This window comes from Phyllostomus hastatus, unplaced genomic scaffold, assembly GCF_019186645.2.
Source record: "Phyllostomus hastatus isolate PE091 unplaced genomic scaffold, TTU_PhHast_1.1 phas_contig_98, whole genome shotgun sequence".
In the NCBI taxonomy this organism is placed as follows: Eukaryota; Metazoa; Chordata; class Mammalia; order Chiroptera; family Phyllostomidae; genus Phyllostomus; species Phyllostomus hastatus.
Genome location: NW_025333999.1, coordinates 7,166,372 through 7,184,370, shown reverse-complemented (window position 1 = coordinate 7,184,370; position 17,999 = coordinate 7,166,372). Strand labels below are relative to the sequence as shown.

The following is a 17,999-nucleotide window of genomic DNA, read 5'->3' as shown; positions in this document are numbered from 1 at the left end:
GTGAAAAAAGAAACTATAAAAAATGGCAGAGCCGTCACTAAATTGTGGCTTACACCACACACACCAATTAAAAACAAACTGAGAAACAATGTCAACAGACCTCGTACCTTCCTGACAATGTACCTGACAGATGATAAAAGTAAGATCAGACAGAGGGTTCAAGAAAGAGGTGTTCCTTGAGGAGGGTATTCACAGAACTCTCAACTGTGCTGACCTACAGAGTAAACCAAGGCCCAGATGGAGGTGAAGGTGGGATACCCCTGGCTTCTTTCAGCTGTTAGAGCTTGCCAGCACCCTGCATGGATATTTCCCATCGTGTAATCCTCACAGAAGGGCCACTTGCAGGGATAGGGGATGGCAGGCAGACACAAGGCTCTGCCCACTGGGAGGAGCTTTGCTCGAAGTGTCCAAACAGCCAGCACCTAAGGAGCACACAGGAAAGAAACTGCACTGGGGTCTGATATCTGGAGAACCCTGCTCTAAGAGGAGAATGGCAGCAAAGACCAAACTGCCCCACAGAAGCTTTAAAAGAAAAAAGGGCCTGCCTCCCAAGACGCAATAGCAAGAAGTCGAGTCTTAAAGAAGTCGAGTCTTGCCTGAAGCTTCTGTCTCAAGTCAGGAGTTTTTCTTGCTGTTAAGAGGTTTTAGTACTAAAAACTCTGATATGTTATGAGGCATGATGCCAAGAACACTTGAATCCCCACCTTAAAATAAGAAGACCTGAAGAAATCTGCAAGGGCCATGGAGGCTTGGGCTATACCCTCAGTGGGACTTTGCCTGCATTTGAGACTAACCCCGAAGCTGGGGACCCCACAAAGGCAGAACTCTGCCACACAAAGTCCACCTCCAACATGAACTGGAATGTCTTTCTTTCACACACCAGAGTGACTGCACAGGTCAGACTCCTTTCCAGCAGTCAGGGCCAGTACTCACACGTACAAACACACATGTACACATGTACACATGCACAGGACCAGCACAAACTTTGTGCTAGAAGCTTTGTACTTCCAGGCAAAGGTACACTTCCAAGCTGTCAGTTATTGAGTACACAGACTGCACATCCCAAAGAAACACTGTCCTAAGTGGGGTCAGGTTTCCAAGTGGCCCACAAAGTCCACCTCACTCCAGTGTCTCTGAGAACAATCCTACCAAGACAACCCAATCCCAAGCAAGAAAGATAACACCTGGGAAGTCACCCAGAGTCCCAGGCCACCAGCCCTTCCTGCAGGGAGGCTGTAAGATAGGCGGGGGCAAGGCCATGAAGGAGACAAAGTGGGGCGGTTCACTGACCTAAGTCTTCACTGGGCCAGCCTTGCTAGTGACCCTCATGCCTCCTCCGAGGCCCACCCATCTACTTTGCTCTGCCTTCAGCAGCCTCACACAGACCCAGATCCTTCCTAACCAGCCAGCGCCAAGACCCAGCCCAAGACCCAGTCTGTGTGGGTCTCTGACACTGCTGCCAGGGCAGGGGCTCTTCTCTCCCCAGAGTCCAGGCTCCTCCTGCATGTTTCATTAGGTTTCAGTGGGGCAGGAAGGGAAATGCCTGACTCTTCATTGAGAAAGCTACCACTGGATACACAAATTCAAAATGCTACAGAAAAAAGCACATTGAGAACAACTTCGAGGACTTGGAGAGACTCAGCATTTAACAAGTTGAAAAGAAAACTGGTTACTAACTTCTGGTCAAGATGGCAGCATAGGTAAACACAGCTCACCTCCTCACACAACCATATCAAAATTATAACTAAAATATAGAACCACCATCACACAGAACTGACAGAAATCAAGTTGGATGGAAGTCTGACAACTACAGAATTAATGAAACCACTATCCATCTAGACTGGTAGGAGAGGCAGAGACACAGAACAGGCTAGTCCCTCACCCATATGTGGTAGATAAATTTTGGGGCGGGATATCTCAGGAGTGAGGAGTCCCAACCCCATACCAGGCCCCTTATCCCAGGGTTCCAGGGCCAAGAAGATTGTGAGGACAACTTTTGGCTGCAGAAACCAGTGGGGTTTGAGTCAATGGAAGAAACTGCTGGAACCCCAAGCAGTTAGCCTTAAACCACCCACACATGAACTTACTTAGACTCACTCCCTCTGAGCTCCAACTGCAAGGTAGTAGCTAGAAAGGTACTAGTGGCATATAGGGAGGAAATAAAGTGTCTAGCATCAAGGTGGGAGCTGTAGGACAGCTTTCTCCCAAACAGAAAGGGAAGCAGAGGCCATTGACCCTTTTGTGAACCCTCCTCCCACAGAGCCACAGAGCCAGCAGGCGGGTACCACATCTGAGATTCCATCAACCTGGCTTACACTGTTTGCCACACTCTGAAGATCCCCTCAGACTCCCTCCCACCCAACTTACCAGCCTACCCCAGTGACCTTTCCATATGAATGTCAGGTCTTGGCTCATGCTTCACAACTTCCTTTTTTTTTTTTTTTTTTTTTAGATTTTATTATTGTTTTGTTAGAGAGAGGAAGGGAGGGAGAAACAGAGGGAGAGAAACATTAATATGTGGTTGCCTCTCACACAACCCCAACTGGGGACTTGGCCTGCAACCCAGGCATGTGTCCTGACTGGGAATCAAACTGGCAACCCTTTGAGGTTTGCAGCTTGGCACTCAATCCACTGAGCCACACCAGCCAGGGCACAACTTTCTAAACCTTATCAAACAAGCAACAGCTGGCCTCAGTAAGCCTCCAGCCCCCTTTACCTCTTATTAAGTGGTCACAGGCACAGTACTAGCAGCAGCCATCCTATATTCACTGCTTGGCTTTACCTGGGAACCTCCTTGCCCAATACAAGTAGCAGCCATCTCAGATTGCTTTACAGATCAGACAGGGTGGCCCCAAGCAGAACACAGGTAGGTGCTGACCTTGGCTTGCACCACCCGGGAAAACCCCAGAGCCTGCGCACCCAGTGGACAGCTACAGACCATGCTGGGACATCACCACCCTGCCTCTGCACAGCTGATCCTCCACATAGGGCAGAGGGTAGGTTAAGTGGTCACAGCCAATTCTTGCAGCTGATGAACCTGGGTAAATCCCACCCATTGAACTGCCAGCAGCAATCAATGCTCAACTACAAGAGGAAAGTATACTCAGCCCACATGAAAGGCATATCTCAAGTACTCAGCTTGGGTGATACAGGAGGCTGTGCCACTGGACAATATAGGATACCTACTACATTAGGCCACACTACCAAGAGATGGAGTCATAGCAGTTCCACCTAACACATAGAAACAAAGACAGAGAGGCTGCCAAAATGAGGAGACAAAGAAACATGGCAAAAAAACAAACAAAAAAAGACAAACAAACAAACAAAAAAAACAGATCAAAACTCCAGAAAAAGAACTAAACAAAAATAGAGATAAACAAGCTATCCTATACAGAGTTCAAAACAATAGTTATAAGAATGTTCAAGTAACTTAGTGAGAACTTCAACAGCATAAAAAAGATCCAGTCAGAAATGAAGGACTCACTAATTGAAATAAAGAACAATTCAAGCCCTGGCTGGCGTAGCTCAGTGGGTTGAGCGCGGGCTGCGAACCAAAGCATCACAGGTTCGATTCTCAGTCAGGGCACATGCCTGGGTTGCAGGCCATGACTCCCAATAACCGCACATTGATGTTTCTCTCTCTCTTTCTCCCTCCCTTCCCTCCCTAAACATAAATTTAAAAAAAAAAAAAGAACAATTCACAGGGAAACAGTAGTGTGAATGAAGCTGATAATCAAATCAGCGATTTGAAACATAAGAAAAAAGCAAGCAAACAGAACAAGAAGAAAAAAGAATCCAAAAAAAACCCCAAAACTAACGATAGTGTGAGCAGCCGCTGCGACTTCAAGCATTCCAACATTCTCATCATAGGGGTGCCATAAGAAGAAAAAGAACAAGAAATTGAAAACATACTTGAAAAAATGGGGGGGAGATAGATGAATTGGTGAAGGGATCAAGAAGTAAATACAAGTAGGTAGTTATAGAACAGCCATGGGAATGTACAGTACCATATAGGAAATGATGTAGCCCATGAACTTATACCAACGACCCAACAGGAAAAATGGTGTGATGATTGCCTGAGGGGGGTTGCCAGGTGGTGGCATGCCAAGGGGGAAAATGGGGACAACTATAATAGCATAATCAATGAAATACAACTTTTTTAAAAAGGAAAAGAAAATTGTTACTAAAGGAGAAAAGAAAGCTTAACAGTGGCTAACAATTATTGAATTCTTTAGTTGGTGCCATGTGTCATGCCAGCACTTTACATGCATGATTTCATCTAATCCCCATAACTACAGAACAAGGTACTGACAATGTTACCCACACTTGCCTGGGGACTGCCAATATCACCCACCTTTCACACAAGAGACTGTCCTTGTCACTTACACTTCACATGGGGTCTGCCACTGTCACCCACACTTCACATGGAGACTGCCAATGTTACCTGCACTTCACACAGGGACTGCTACTGTCACCCACATTTCACACAAGGGACTGCCCTTATCATTCACACAATGCAGGTACTGCCATTGTTACCTACGCTTCACTTGGGGACTGCCATTGATACCCAAACTTGACAGGAAAGAAAGATGGGGCTGAGTGGTCAAGGTGATTGGATAGGGTCACAGGGTTAAGAAGTCAAATGGGGATTCAGACCAAGGTCTGCCATCTCCCAGGCCCAGGCTCAAATCTGAACCACTGCAAATCCAGAACAGTCTGACTCGGAGACCATCCTTGGGCTGGATCCTTCTCAGGGCTCTGGGAAACTCCTTAGAGCAAAGATCAGCACACCCTCTATTCCTCTTCTCAGAACACATTAACTTAACCCTTTACTGAATTGCTGGGAAACCTCCTAGAGGGTTGAGCCGCTAGCATCCAGTGGACTTCCTTCTGTTCAAACAGCACAAGCCTCACCCATGAAAGTCAATGAAAAAGGCAGACACAAACCAGTGGGAAGGGAACTGGTTCCACTGGTCAATAACAAAGCAAGGAGGATTCAAGGATAGCAGAAGACACACGGCCCAGGGGACAGCCCAGGCCCTGCAGAGAGGGCTTCCCAGGTGCGCAGTAGCCAGGGCCCATACCAGCCCTCCCAGCTCTGCATATGGGGAACCAGGCTGCTGCCTTCACCTAACTCACCTGATTATGCACCGCCACCCTAAAACCCAAAATCAATCAGGACCCTGACAGTGTTGTGGTCATCACCAGCCAGATGCTGTGATCTGATCCAGGTCATTTCTTCCAAGTGCCAAATCCCCAAAGTTCCTTCCCTTCCTGCAACCACAACCCTTTGCCACTCTCAAAACCAGTATCATCACTTGGCAGGACACCCACGTGTCTTCTCCCCTGGACTATGCCAAAAAAGCAAAGATTTGAAAACACTTGATGAATGCATGAAACAAAAAAAAATTCTAAACCAGGAAGCAGCAGCTGTTGGAATAATTCATGTGGATATTTCAGAGAAGCAACTTAATCACTGAGTCCTTCTGGAAAACTGTCCAAAATCTCAAGCTGAAAAATCCTTAGAATCTAGAAAATGTGGGTTACCAACCAGTTCCCAGGGCACTGCAATCACACTGAGTCTCTTGCTGGTCCCTCTAATTGCTACAAAGTTCTTTCTCAGACTACATTAAGGGTTGTGTCCCTCTAATTTCCATTCATCCATCACTACTTCACTCCTGGGAGCAGTGCAGAATAAACTTTTCCTACATATAAGAGATAGGCCCTTGGGTATTTTAGTCCCTCACCTATCATTTATTTTACTCGCACCTAACACAAAGTACTGTTAGTTTGGTGAGGAGGAGATGCAAGGACAAACCAAGTTCTGCACTGGGCCCCAGAGGCCACAGTTATCCAGCAGGATAGGATCACAGATATGCCCTGAGGGTCCTGACCGTCACACATGGCCTCCATGCCCTCCCAGCCTCAAGAAGCAGAGTGGCCAAGTAGAACCACAGGCTGGGCTGTCTCACTAACACACACCTTCTTCCAGGAAGTATTAGTAGACAAAACCTAAAACCACCCTCTACAGAACCTAGCTCACCCCACCTTTGCTTAAATTCAGCACCCCTAAAATCATACCCATAATCTGTGGGACCTGTGTCACCTTCCAGTCCTCCCTCAGCTGCCACCTCTCAGCTGTGTTCCTGCTCACCCTTTCTCTCTCTCAGGACACCCTACCCTGTCTCTCCATGTGGCCGTAGATCCCTGGGGACTGGAATAGGCCATCTCATGCACCACTGTACCCCAGGAGCACCGCACAGCCCACACAGCAAAGTACCCCAGTTGTTGAATGGACAGATGTGACCTGTCCTCATCCCCTGGTAACCAGTTTAGTTCCCACCCAATCTACCTACACAGTCTCCAGCACCTGTGCCTGCTTTTTATTCCCCATCAGGCAAATTCAAGACTGTATCAGTTCACGCCTGCCTTTTATCAATGGCAGTTTTTCCTGTCTGGCTTCCTTGCCCAATTCAAGTCAACATTCTTCCCCCCAGAAACCTCTGAGGGCTCTCCGTGCTTTTAGGATGAAAAATAAAACAGCCTTTCCTTTAAGGCAGGGGTATCAAACTTATTTTCACTGAGGCCACATCAGCCTCATGGCTGCCTTCAAAGGGCCAAATGTAATTTTAAGACTGTATAAATGTAACTACTCTTTTAACAGTTAAGCAAGAGTGTAGCACTGCCACTGGGTAGAAATAAGGTACCGGGCTGGACAAAACAAGGTGGAGGGCTGGATTCATCCGAGGGCCTTGTGTTTGCCACCTGTGATTTAAGGCCGTCAACAATAACCAGAACAACCTGAATTTTTCAACCCTCTTTCCCACTACAACTTTCCATAAACCCTGGCATCTGGAAGGGTGATCTGCCAACTTGACACTCCAGTGCAGTGGACACTCCTTGTGAAAGGTCTAATCCAGTGTCAAGCAACTTCTCCACAAGAGCTGTAAACTTCAAGACCAAGAAAACCTTATCTCTTCTCAGAAGGGTGGGAGTGGGTCGAGATGATGTACAGAACTGGGGACAGACACAAATCAGATGCTCATTATTCTCACATCATGGCATGTAACAAAAAGGGAATTTCTACAACACAAAGCTACTCACAGCTTCAGATGCTGCCCAGGGGCTAGGGCCACCTGGTTGCAAGGACATCTTTGCACTTCTCCCATCAGCTAAGAAACTCTGCTTAGAGAATCCCACAACCAGCAACACATCTCCTGCTCTGGTCATTTCATCACGTAGTGATGAGAAGCCCACATAACATTTCACTCCATGGGGTACTGAGCAGAGTAGCTTATGACCTTAAATGTGAATGGGTTAATTTTTTAATAACTTAAAAAAAAAAAAAAAAAGCCCTGGCCAGCATGGCTCAGTTGGCTGGGCACTGTCTTGCGGACCGAAGGGTCATGGGTTTGATTCCCGGTCAGGGCACATGCTTATTAGGTTGCTGGTTCAGTCCCTGGTTGGGGAGTATACAAAAGGCAACCAAACAATGCTTCTCTTACATTGATGTCTCTCTCTCTCCCTCTCTCTCCCTCCCTTCCCCTTACGCCTCTCTCCTTTCCCTCTAAAAAACAATGAAAAAATGTCCCCTGGTGAAGATTATTTAAAAAAAAAAAAACAACAAACAAACAAACAAAAAAACAGTGCCTCATAGAAAGCTGGTTAAACAAATCAAAGTTACCTTGTTTTCTAAGCAATTTGTTTCCTTTCCTCTTTTGCAATAAACCATGGTAACAAAGTAAACAAGCTCCCACCATCTCAAACTTCACAGGTGAGTGCATGTCTCTGAGATGTTCACCTAATGCTGAGCTCCTATCCCAGGTGATGACCTGTCCACTTCCATTGCCTTTTGTGGCAGGGTCATCTGATATTATCTCTGGAAAGTAAGAGGAACCCCTTCCAAACTCCCAAAGTGGGTAAGCAGATGCTCCAACAACAGGAAAGGCTTCCTGTTCTATCCTGAGCTGAGATCCTGACTCACCAATGGGCCTCCAGGAAACCCTCACCATCTCCTGCCCCAGTCTTCTGTCCTCCAAACAAAACATGTTGAACCCTTCTAACCAGTCCTGTGATATGGTATAAAGACCACTCCATAAGCCAAAACAGACTCTCCCAGATATAAATAATGTAATAGTAAATAACTTCCCTGAACGCTTTTTAGCAGCCAGGCTGCACTGTTCTGGAATCAACCAGTATCCTTTGTAGAGTGTCAAAGCCCCTCTCTCTTGCCACGGACTAGCACAGCTGACCATGAGAACTTAGTCTAGGACCTGACATAAGCCAGTTCCACCTTATTTACATGTGTTGCTTTTAAGAATTTAGAAATGGTCACCCTCATGTCTGAAGGATGTTTACTCAAGTAAGTACCATCACTTTTCTTAGTAGACAGGAAAAGCAGTTTTATGCACTTAAAATTAAAAGCCACCACTAACTCAACTCCAGAACAGGAAACACAGCTACATCTTTAAAACAAAACAAAACAAAACAAAAAACTGCCCTGAAATTCCAAAAGCAGCCTTGAGGTCTTCCTCCCTGTGTCCTGTCCTATCCTCTCACCACAATGGCCTTGGCTCAGAAAGGAAACCTGCCAATGGACCTACATAAAGGGAGGAGGAACCTAAAACAAAACAAACTATCCAAACCATGAAGAAATAAAGATGACAGACGTGACCAGGGTAGCTCTAGGAGGGAATGGAGAGCTATCTATATTCCCTTCCTTCTATAAGTTAGCAGGGGAAAGGTCACTCTTCTCAAGCCTCAGTTTCCAGTGTATAATATCCATGGCTCCCCCCCACTCATCTTGAATGAAATCTGTGTGCCGCATGATGGGCACACAGCAAAACTGCACAAAGAAGCAGTCTAGTCCCAAGTGAATTCTAAAGTTGTCTGTTGCCCAAGGACCAAAAACAGTTCCATTTCCAATGCCCTGCTCAACACATAAATTAACAATATGGCTGCAATTACATCTCATTCCAGACTCTACATTAATATCTTCACCCAAGAAAACTTCAAAAGTAGACCAGGCAACTCCTACCACTGACACCTGATGCTCCCTGCCTCCTCCCAGACTTCAGCATCAAGAACATCGCTTTGGAACCTGACCAGTGTTGGCTCACTTGGTTAGGTATCATCCCTCAGAGCAAATGCCTGGGTTGTGGGTTCAGTCCCCAGTCGGGGTGGGTATGTTTCCCTCTTTCTCCCTCTCTTCCTGCCTCACGAAAAATAAATAAATAAAATCATGGGGGAAAAGGAAGGAAGGAAGGAAGGAAGGAAGGAAGGAAGGAAGGAAGGAAGGAAGGAAGGAAGGAAGGAAGGAAGGAGGGAGGGAATGAATTGTCACTTGGGTTGGAAAAAGACAACAGTTACTTAAACAAAAGTATTAAGGAAAATACTAATCAAGCCCTCACAATCTCCCAGGATTCCAGTGGGTATAGGAGAATCCCACCTGGAAAGTATCTGACTACAGAATCCTCTGAAAAAGCCAGTGCCATTAAGAGGGTAGGCATTAACCCTTTAAATGCACAGGGGAAAAAATTAGGCCACAAAACATGAAGTTCAGTTGTCCCATCAATGATACGTAAGTCCTGAGAACATCACAGATCTGGGGTAACTCAACCAATACCCTCAACTCAAGAATTCAGTTTGAGCCCTGGATGGTGCGGCTGAGTGGATTGAGCGTGAGCCTGCAAACCAAATGGCTACCGGTTCAGCTCCCAGTCAGGGCACATGCCTGGGTTGCGGGCCAGGTCCCCAGTAGGGGGTACACAAGAGGCAGCTACGCAATGATGTTTCTCTCCCTCTCTTTCTCCTTCGCTTCTCCTCTGTCTGGAAATAAATAAAATCTTAAAAAAAAAAATTTCAGTTTGCCATGTCCTACCTTTCCCAAACCACTGAGCAATTGGGGAAAATGTGTTTCCTCTGTGGACGTGTACAAAGGTTGCGGCAGCAAAGTTCTGAAAACTGACTGGCAGAGTTAGTCTGCCTGAAACACACAAGAAAACCAAACAATCTGTTCTCACTGCCACAAAAATTCAGCAACTGGAAACTCAAGTAACCTGGCCTGAAACCTGCTCACCTCTGAGGTCACGGTGAGCAGCTGCCTACAAGGTAAGAATGTGTTGAGTTTAACAGCCATTACCTCAAGGGCTAATTGCACAGAACAATTGGAAATGAAAGAAATGTTAGGCTGGATTATATGCAAATTTACGACCACAGTTTTTGGCATTACTTCTGGATAATCTGACAGACCTTTTTAGGTGAGATCTCCTTACAATGAGCTCCAATAACTCCACATTGATAGGCTGTGGTAGAATTTTGTTATGAAGAAAATCTAGCTCCTCAAATCTGTTTCACTGTGTATACCTGAGCTGTGATAGCACAGGAGGATCATCAAGTAGTTGTTACCTGGGAGGAGAAAAATTTGTCTCAGAGGTGAATGGAAGAGCAGGGCCTGGGATACCTCTGATTACTTATCCTCACAACCATCCTATGAGGTGAAAGTTACAACCCCCACCTGAAGTCAGGGGGCCAGGTGACCCGCCCAAGGCTGAAGAGTGGTAAACTGTAGGCAATGACAAATCTGTTCATTCTCCAACCCAGCTAGAGAGCTGGAAGCCTGGAAGCAGGACGGGATTCAGGTCAGGCTCTCACATTTGCCACTACATGTACCATCGGGCAACCCACTTGCCATTCCTGACCGGAATCCACTCGGGGATAAAGCCAGGGATATATGGGCTTCTCTTAGTTCTCAAAGCCAGGACCCCATGACAGATATGCCTGCAAACATCTTCCCCTCTCACAAACGGAGGGGCTACCCCAAAAGTCAGAATGGGGTTTGACAAGCCCAGGGCCCAGAAAGGGGCTGCCTCCTTTCCCCTGGTGAAGCTCCACAAACCCAGCCATTCTACATCATCTCTAGGGAGATGCTGAGGCTAGTGGGGTAAATGCGCAAAGTCTGAAATCAGAAAGGCCTGAGAGAAATCCCAGCTGTAAAATAACTAACAGCAAGGTGACCCTGACAATGTCACCCTCTTTAGTGGGCTTCACCTTCTTCCAGCTAGATGGTGAGGACTGGCAAGGGGCACACAGTAGAGAGTGACAGTCTGCACTACCAGCATGAAGGTGCTCCACACAAGAAAAGCAGAGCAGTCATTAATGTTTTTGTTCTCTGCCTCATCTGTTCTAGTCATAATAGTAAAACTCACTGAACTCCAATCTGTTGAGCAGATACACACATTAGGTGCTGTGCTAATAAGCCACTTGCATTCATTAGCTCCCTAACGCCCAACTCAACCATTCAAGGTAGACAGTGCTACTCTTATTAGAAATGGGAAACAGAAAGCAAGGTTCAGCAAGGTCACATCTCTAGGAAGTGGCTGCGTGAAGCTCACACCCAACCTCTCTGAGGCAAAGCCAGGGCTGGCCCAGGACACTGTTGCAGGGACCTGCTGCCTGGGAACAGACCCACAGCCTCACCTGGCAAATAGCAGGCAGCACTGTACACAAGCAGCCTCCCTGGTACTAGGAGCTGATTGTTCTGGTTGTCCACTATAAGCAGTAGTTTTATTTACTTACTTACTTACTTATTTGCAGCAATAATTTTTTAAAGCGTACTCAAAGCCATCATTCCATTCAGGCTAAATTAAGTTTGATGGTTCAAACCATAAGATCTGATCAGCAAGGCAGAGCAGGTGGTATGGTGTCTGAAAACAGAGATCCCTCGACCTCAAACAAGTGGAGACTTTTTCAATCCCATGCTGCCTCCCCTTCCTGGCCCCCAGCTGCAGTTGTACCAAGTTGCCTCCAAGTCCTACAGTCTCAAACCTTCCCCCTCAAACACCTGCCTGGGTGTCCCCTTTGGAGTATTGGCCACCCTCTGCCAGTACCTCCTAACTCAGATGCTGGCCTTCCTATGTGGATATAAAGTCTTTAGTCCTTTCATATAAAGAGCCCAAGAACTGGGTATCAGGAGAACAGGAAAGCAAGGCCTATGACAAACTCAAATGTGAAACAGCGGTAACCTTTGTGAACATGGGAGAAAAGTGGGTGCAGGTCACTGAGCAGCTGCAAGGACTCTTTTACCACACTTCGGAGAATTCCCAGTCACTTCTTAAAGCTATGTGCAGGTACTCTATAAAATTCCTTTGTCTTCTAAAAGACTTAACCTACATTTTCATCACACAAAAAGAGGTCACAAATACAGTCTTTCTAGAAAGCAAGGAGAGTAGAGCAAGAAGCCCATGATCTGCCTTTCCTCTTGACTAAAAAGTCCTGGATCATGTTTGCCAGAATCCACATGTGTGTAGGGTCTGTCCCCAGCTGGTACTTATTTCTAAGAACACTAGTCTCACTCCTTTCACCATAATGCCACCACTTCAGGTCCCCAGTCTTTTTTAACCTCTACCTTCTTAACATGCTGCCTTCCTAATTCAAGTCAGAGACGGGAACTTTGCACAGTTAGCACATAAAATAAGTTTCATTATACCTCAAAGAATAGCAATCAAAGAATTACACCAGATGGTGTAACTCACCTCCTAAACAGTTCCGATAACTCAAGAGCATCCATTCTAATAATCAACTTAACAGGCTGCACAAGTCTGTAAGCCCCAAACTGTAACACGGCCAACCTGTTCTTCTGGTTCTGCTGCACTTCCCAGCCCGACAACTGTTACAAGGAAATCCCAGGGATGTTCTATTACCGAGGATAACTGCTCATACTGCTCAGGAAGACCTCACCTGTTTCATAATCTTCCTAGTTTTCTACAATGAGCATAAATTAACTGAATTATCAGGGAGAAAACCGTCAAGGAAAAATAGCCGAGGCTGTTTCAGTTGATGGCAGAGAAACACCCCAAGTCCAAGAAGGTATTTCTTCAGAAAAATACTTGAGTTGCCCACTCTTTTACAGATTAGCACATCTGACAGTCCTTAACTGAATTCAATAGTAAAGGTGTTTTATTTTTGTCTCTGTTGGGAATGAATGCATTTGAGATTCTGCATGTCATTCTTAATCTTCTCTCAAGAAAATGCCAATATTTCATAATGGCCTCACTACCTTCCCACTCATTTCCTTCAGGAGCATCCTGCCATTGTCTACTATCTAAAGTCCAATGAGGTCTTGCCTGTGAGACTCACTGTACCACCTCTGTCTCGCAGTCCCTTATCCTCGTCCACAGAATCTCACTGCTGTCAGGTAAATCCCAGAGCCCCTCTGCCACAGGGCTGCCCACCTCATCTCCTTCAAGTGTGTCTCCGTCTTTCTGCTCCAACCCACTCATTCAGTCCCTCTACCAATGCTCTCCCTTTTTCTCTTTACCTACTTAACTCCTACTTGTCCTCTGATCCCAATTTAAGAACCCTTTGAGTCTTGCTAACCAAGTCATGGCATCCTTTCCTTGGCCCTTGTAAATTTCCCCACGTTCATGAGACTAATTATGATCTCTCTCCCACTAATCTCACCATAAACTCCAATGAACAGGGATTCTTAGCACAGTGCTGGAGCACAGTCCATACTCCAGTATTTACTGAACAAATCAATCCAGAAATCACTACTTGCAATGCCAGAAATTCACAAAATGATGCAAAGCAAATGAGAGGAGCTACTGAAGTGCTGAGAATTGGAGCCTTTAAAATGTGTTTGAGTACCCAAAAAACTTCCTTATTTTTAAAAATCATAAAATACAGAAGTACTAAAAAGTTAAAAAAAAAAAACTACTAACCCTAATCAAGAGATTTTGTTGTTGACATTTTGGTACAAATCCTTCCAGAATCTTTTCTACCAAGAGTAGCACTATTTCTTTCCTCACTATCAAAATATAAGATTGTAGAATCTGCCAAATGATACTGCATTAATAGAGATGACTTGACATTTTAAAAAATGATGTCATCTGAGTGGAAATAACAACGCAGCCAAATCAGTAATACAGAAGCCATCCATTCTCTGCACAACCACCAAAATGAGACAGTCCTCTATAAAAATCAGCATCAGAATCTTAGGGGAGGAATAAGGGATGAAAGATGAAGGGTAGAGGAGTAAGTGACAGGAGAGTCTAGTAAATCACTCTCAAAATTCCCATTCTAAACCTCTTCCTTTAGGAAAGGGCCAACTCTCCTGAGGAAATGAATGCAGAGAGATGACTCCGGTTTGGCTCCTTAAAGGCCAGCTGGTAACTGAAGACAAAGCATGGCTAAAACAGTGTCAACCAAATCATCTCACACCCCCAAGAGGTGCACTGGAGCCTGGACAAGTAAATGACCTTGTGTTTCCGACTTCCCAGGAAATGCTCATACACTGGGTTTGCAAATAAAACATTCCTGGGCTCTGGTGCCCCACACAGCAAGTTCAGGCCAGTTCTGCCTTTCAGCCACTCAGGTGAGCCTCAGTTTCCTCACCAGTGAAGTGGAGACTATATTTCCCCCCTACCCATGAGATTGTTACAGGTCCTGAAGATGTCTGTGCACTGAACTTGGCATACAGTAGGTACTCAAATCTGGGGACTAGTATAATTTATTAGCCCTCCTCTACAGCTTGCTCTCAGGTCTAACAAGCTACTGGTTTTACCTTAAGGACTATCCATACTAATACTGATCAGGTGCCAGCAAACATTATTTCACATAATCTAACTTAAAAGAAAACTTATAACCACTACCAGAGGAAAAATAAGACTGAAGCGAATGCACAGAAGTCTGTCCGTCCATCAGGTTCTCTGTGCTGCCACAGCCAGAAGGTGTCACTGTAGGAAACAGACACACAGAGCTAGAGACTTAACAAGCACTGTTAACTCCGAGAAAACTTAAAGGGTGAGGAAGACAGAAAATTAAAGGCTCAAGTGACTCACCCGGACTTTGATCTAAAGAATCCAAAGCTCTTAAGATAAGGATGAACTACACACCTAAAGACTTTGGATCAGATACACAAAATCAATAAGTCCCTGCAAAATTTCCTGGGCAGAAGCAAAAACGTGCACCCAAAGAGTTGTCATTCAATTACTTAAGGGTCCCCATTCATTTCTGGGAGCCTGTGCGCGCACACACCAAGTGTCAGTCACCCTCTAAGCTGGAGCCCTGCCCATTAAGTCCTTCCTTGTTGAAGTGATCAATTCCGATTCTTGGCAATAATCCCTTTAAAAGGCCAGCTACTACTGTATAGTCAAGTGATGCCGACCTATTCCAGGTGGGGGAAAAAAAAACTCAATACAGCCACTGCCTAAATGGAGGAGGGGGCAAATTTGAAGACTAGGGCCCTGTAAAGGGTTGGAGCGGAAAGGGGAAAGAATCTTGCAGCTCCCGGGGGTCAGGCAGGAAGGGCGCGAGTAGGGGGAGGGACGGCCCTGCAGGCGTGGGCGCGCGGGGACTCTTATTCTGACAAGGGATCCGCCGCCGCCGTCGCCGCCGCCACGGGGTCCAGCGCCACGGCCCGTCTCAGCTTGCCCTGGACCCCCGCGGTCCGCCAGGACCCCCCGCCCCTCGGGCCCACGTGCCTCCCTCCGGCCCCCCCTCCAACCCCACCAGTCTCGGCCTCTTGAAAGCGGCGCCTCGCGGCCCGGCCTCTCCCCGGCCCCAGAGGAAGCGCAAGACGTATAGGGGCGACACCACGACTTGCCCGGACCCCCCGCCCGGCCCCCACGTGCCCGAGCATCGACTGAGCGCGGAACTTTCCAGGGCAGCGCGAGAAAGACGCTCCCGGAATTACAAGGAGTAGAACTCGCTCACCCTCACTTTTTCACGCTCAGTGCGGGGGGGGGGGGTCCCTCACGACCTCCAGACCCTGTCCAGTTCACATCACCCCCGCCACTTTAGTCTCTACCAGGGGGCCTCGGCCCCCGCACCCCACCGCCAAGTTTGGTCCAGAACTTACCGGGCCGCCACGGGCCGGCCGGGCCCTAGGGCAGCGCACGGGTTCGCGGGGCTGTGGGACCGGGGTCGCCTGCGGGGCCGGGCGGCCAAGGGACCGGGGGCGCCGGGCCACGCGCTCTCGTTCCGCCTGTGGGGCCGCCCGGGCCCGCGGCGCTCCCTCCGCCGGTCCGCCCGCCCGCCCGCGCCGCCGGCCAGATAATGCGCCCCTCGGCCGCACACATGGAGCCCGGCGCCGGCGTCACCGCCCGGGACATGCGCACCAGGTCAGCGCGCCCGGCCCGCGGCCCCCAAAACACCGGGGAGCTCTTAAAGGCGACGCCGCCCGCCCGCACCCGGATGGGCGGGGCTAAGCACTGAGGCGGGGCCTAAGGTTGAAAGGCGTGGCTAGGCGGGGCCCTACTGGCCCCGCCCCGGAAGCACCGACCTCCAGACCGCGCTCCCAGCTACGCCCAGCTCCGCGCGTCCGTTTCCCACGTGGCCCCGGGCGGGCTCTCGGCGTAGGACTTAGGGGTCGCGGCCAGCTCACCCGCCGCAGAGCCAGCCAGCCGGTGGCCGCACCCAGGGCTGACTCACGACGCGCTCAGTGCTGACCTCACTCCAGCTGCGTTGAGCGACCTGGACCAACTCAGCTGCTTGTGAAGACAGATCCGAATGCCTCCGTCGTCACGCAGAAGCTTCCCTCCCGGCTATCCACTGAACCATCACTTCTTCAGTTCAGTTGAAGAGAGTTTACAAAGCTCCAGATTCACCCAATTCCAGACACTCAGGGATGACTGCACTCCCTCTCCAGTTACTTCCCAATGTACTCCAGTGCCTCTGGGAGAAGGTAATCGCACCCTCCCCCACACCCGGTCGCGCAACTTCAAAAGCAAACCTGCACCCTTCACTCTCCAGTGACATGAAGGAAACACGAAACACAGTCTAACCTGAGAGAGCATGGCTTTTGGGGATGTTAAACTACATAAAGCATAATATAATTTCAATAGGGAAAATAAAATATTAAAAGAAGTCTCTCAATATCAAGATCAGGTTCTGAAGAATCGCCAAAAAACTCTTCATGTTCTTTTTCCACGTTAAAACAATTTATAATGTGACATAAACTCCTGAATAGTGGCTCTTAGTTTTTTACAATACATCCTAACCCATATTCATACAATTGAAACAAGTTTCACGGAGCATACCTTTAGCACTTGCAATGTACTCTGATATTTTCTATTCTATTTCATTTTAAAAAAGAGAAATCAATATAATTCTGACCCATGATTGCTCTTGACCCCAAACTTTAAAAACATTTAATGTAGAACAAGTTTTACCAATAAAATTTTTCTATGTGCTCCCAGCCACCAAGTTAAAAAAAAAAAAAAGCCCATCTTAATTCTGTATTTGTCATTGATTCCACCACCACAGCCCCAAAATCTTCCAACTGCTTAATGCAACATCTGACACAACCTCTCCCGGGTTAAGAGAAGCATTCCTCAAACTAAAAAATGATACAAAATACAAGTGTTGACCCCAAACGCTTCTTGACCCAGTTTTGTTTAGCAATTTGCTTTGCTACAAAGCAGTTCAAATGTTCAAATTCAGAAAGCAAACAAAAACAGTGTTATTCTTAAACAGGTGACTTGGTATAGAAATACAAGAAGCTCCCTGATGCCATTTGCAAGAATAGGTTAAAGCAAATATCCAGAGTTTTCACTCTAACTCAGCAGCTGTATATTTTAAGAACTGCATTACTCTAAGACAATTAATCAAATGATGTATATTAAAGCAATACAAGCAAAATATTACCTCACTGCTCCTCACCCTGATCTCGAGTAACGCCAACTTAATTAACTCCAAGTAGAGCAAAGTGTGGTCAGGTGGGAGACCCAAGACTTGAGATGGATGTAGGGATTCTACAGTCTGAGCTGGCAAGCTCTGTATGAGTCACCAAGGCAACAACCCCCCTGTTTTAAAGAGGGAGGCATCAGCTGCAACATGTTAATGACACACCCCTGTGGACTAAGGTGTGCACTGGTGACAGGTGGGCTGCTCCAGAGGGCACTGCCAACTTCTCCAGCTGGGAAAGCAGGAGTGGGAGTAGAGTGAAATTGTTACGTTTATTTTTGTGATAGGAAGAGAAAGCCGGGTGTGTAAATGGA

At 47.1% G+C, this 17,999-nt stretch overlaps 1 protein-coding gene across 4 annotated transcripts in view; it reads right to left on the bottom strand.

The window, feature by feature from the left end:
* The window catches only part of GATAD2A (GATA zinc finger domain containing 2A), a 105,310-nt gene that overhangs the window by 74,569 nt on the left and 12,742 nt on the right, over positions 1 to 17,999 (bottom strand). For 2 of the 4 annotated variants that reach the window (XM_045853200.1, XM_045853203.1), the window contains exon 1: positions 15,860 to 16,178. The exons of 1 other annotated variant lie outside the window; for it this stretch is intronic. The gene's annotated coding sequence lies outside the window, so the exon portion shown is untranslated. Of the gene's footprint in view, positions 1 to 15,859; positions 16,180 to 17,999 lie in introns of those variants that run through there. One more of the 4 variants, XM_045853202.1, reaches the window with a different exon arrangement.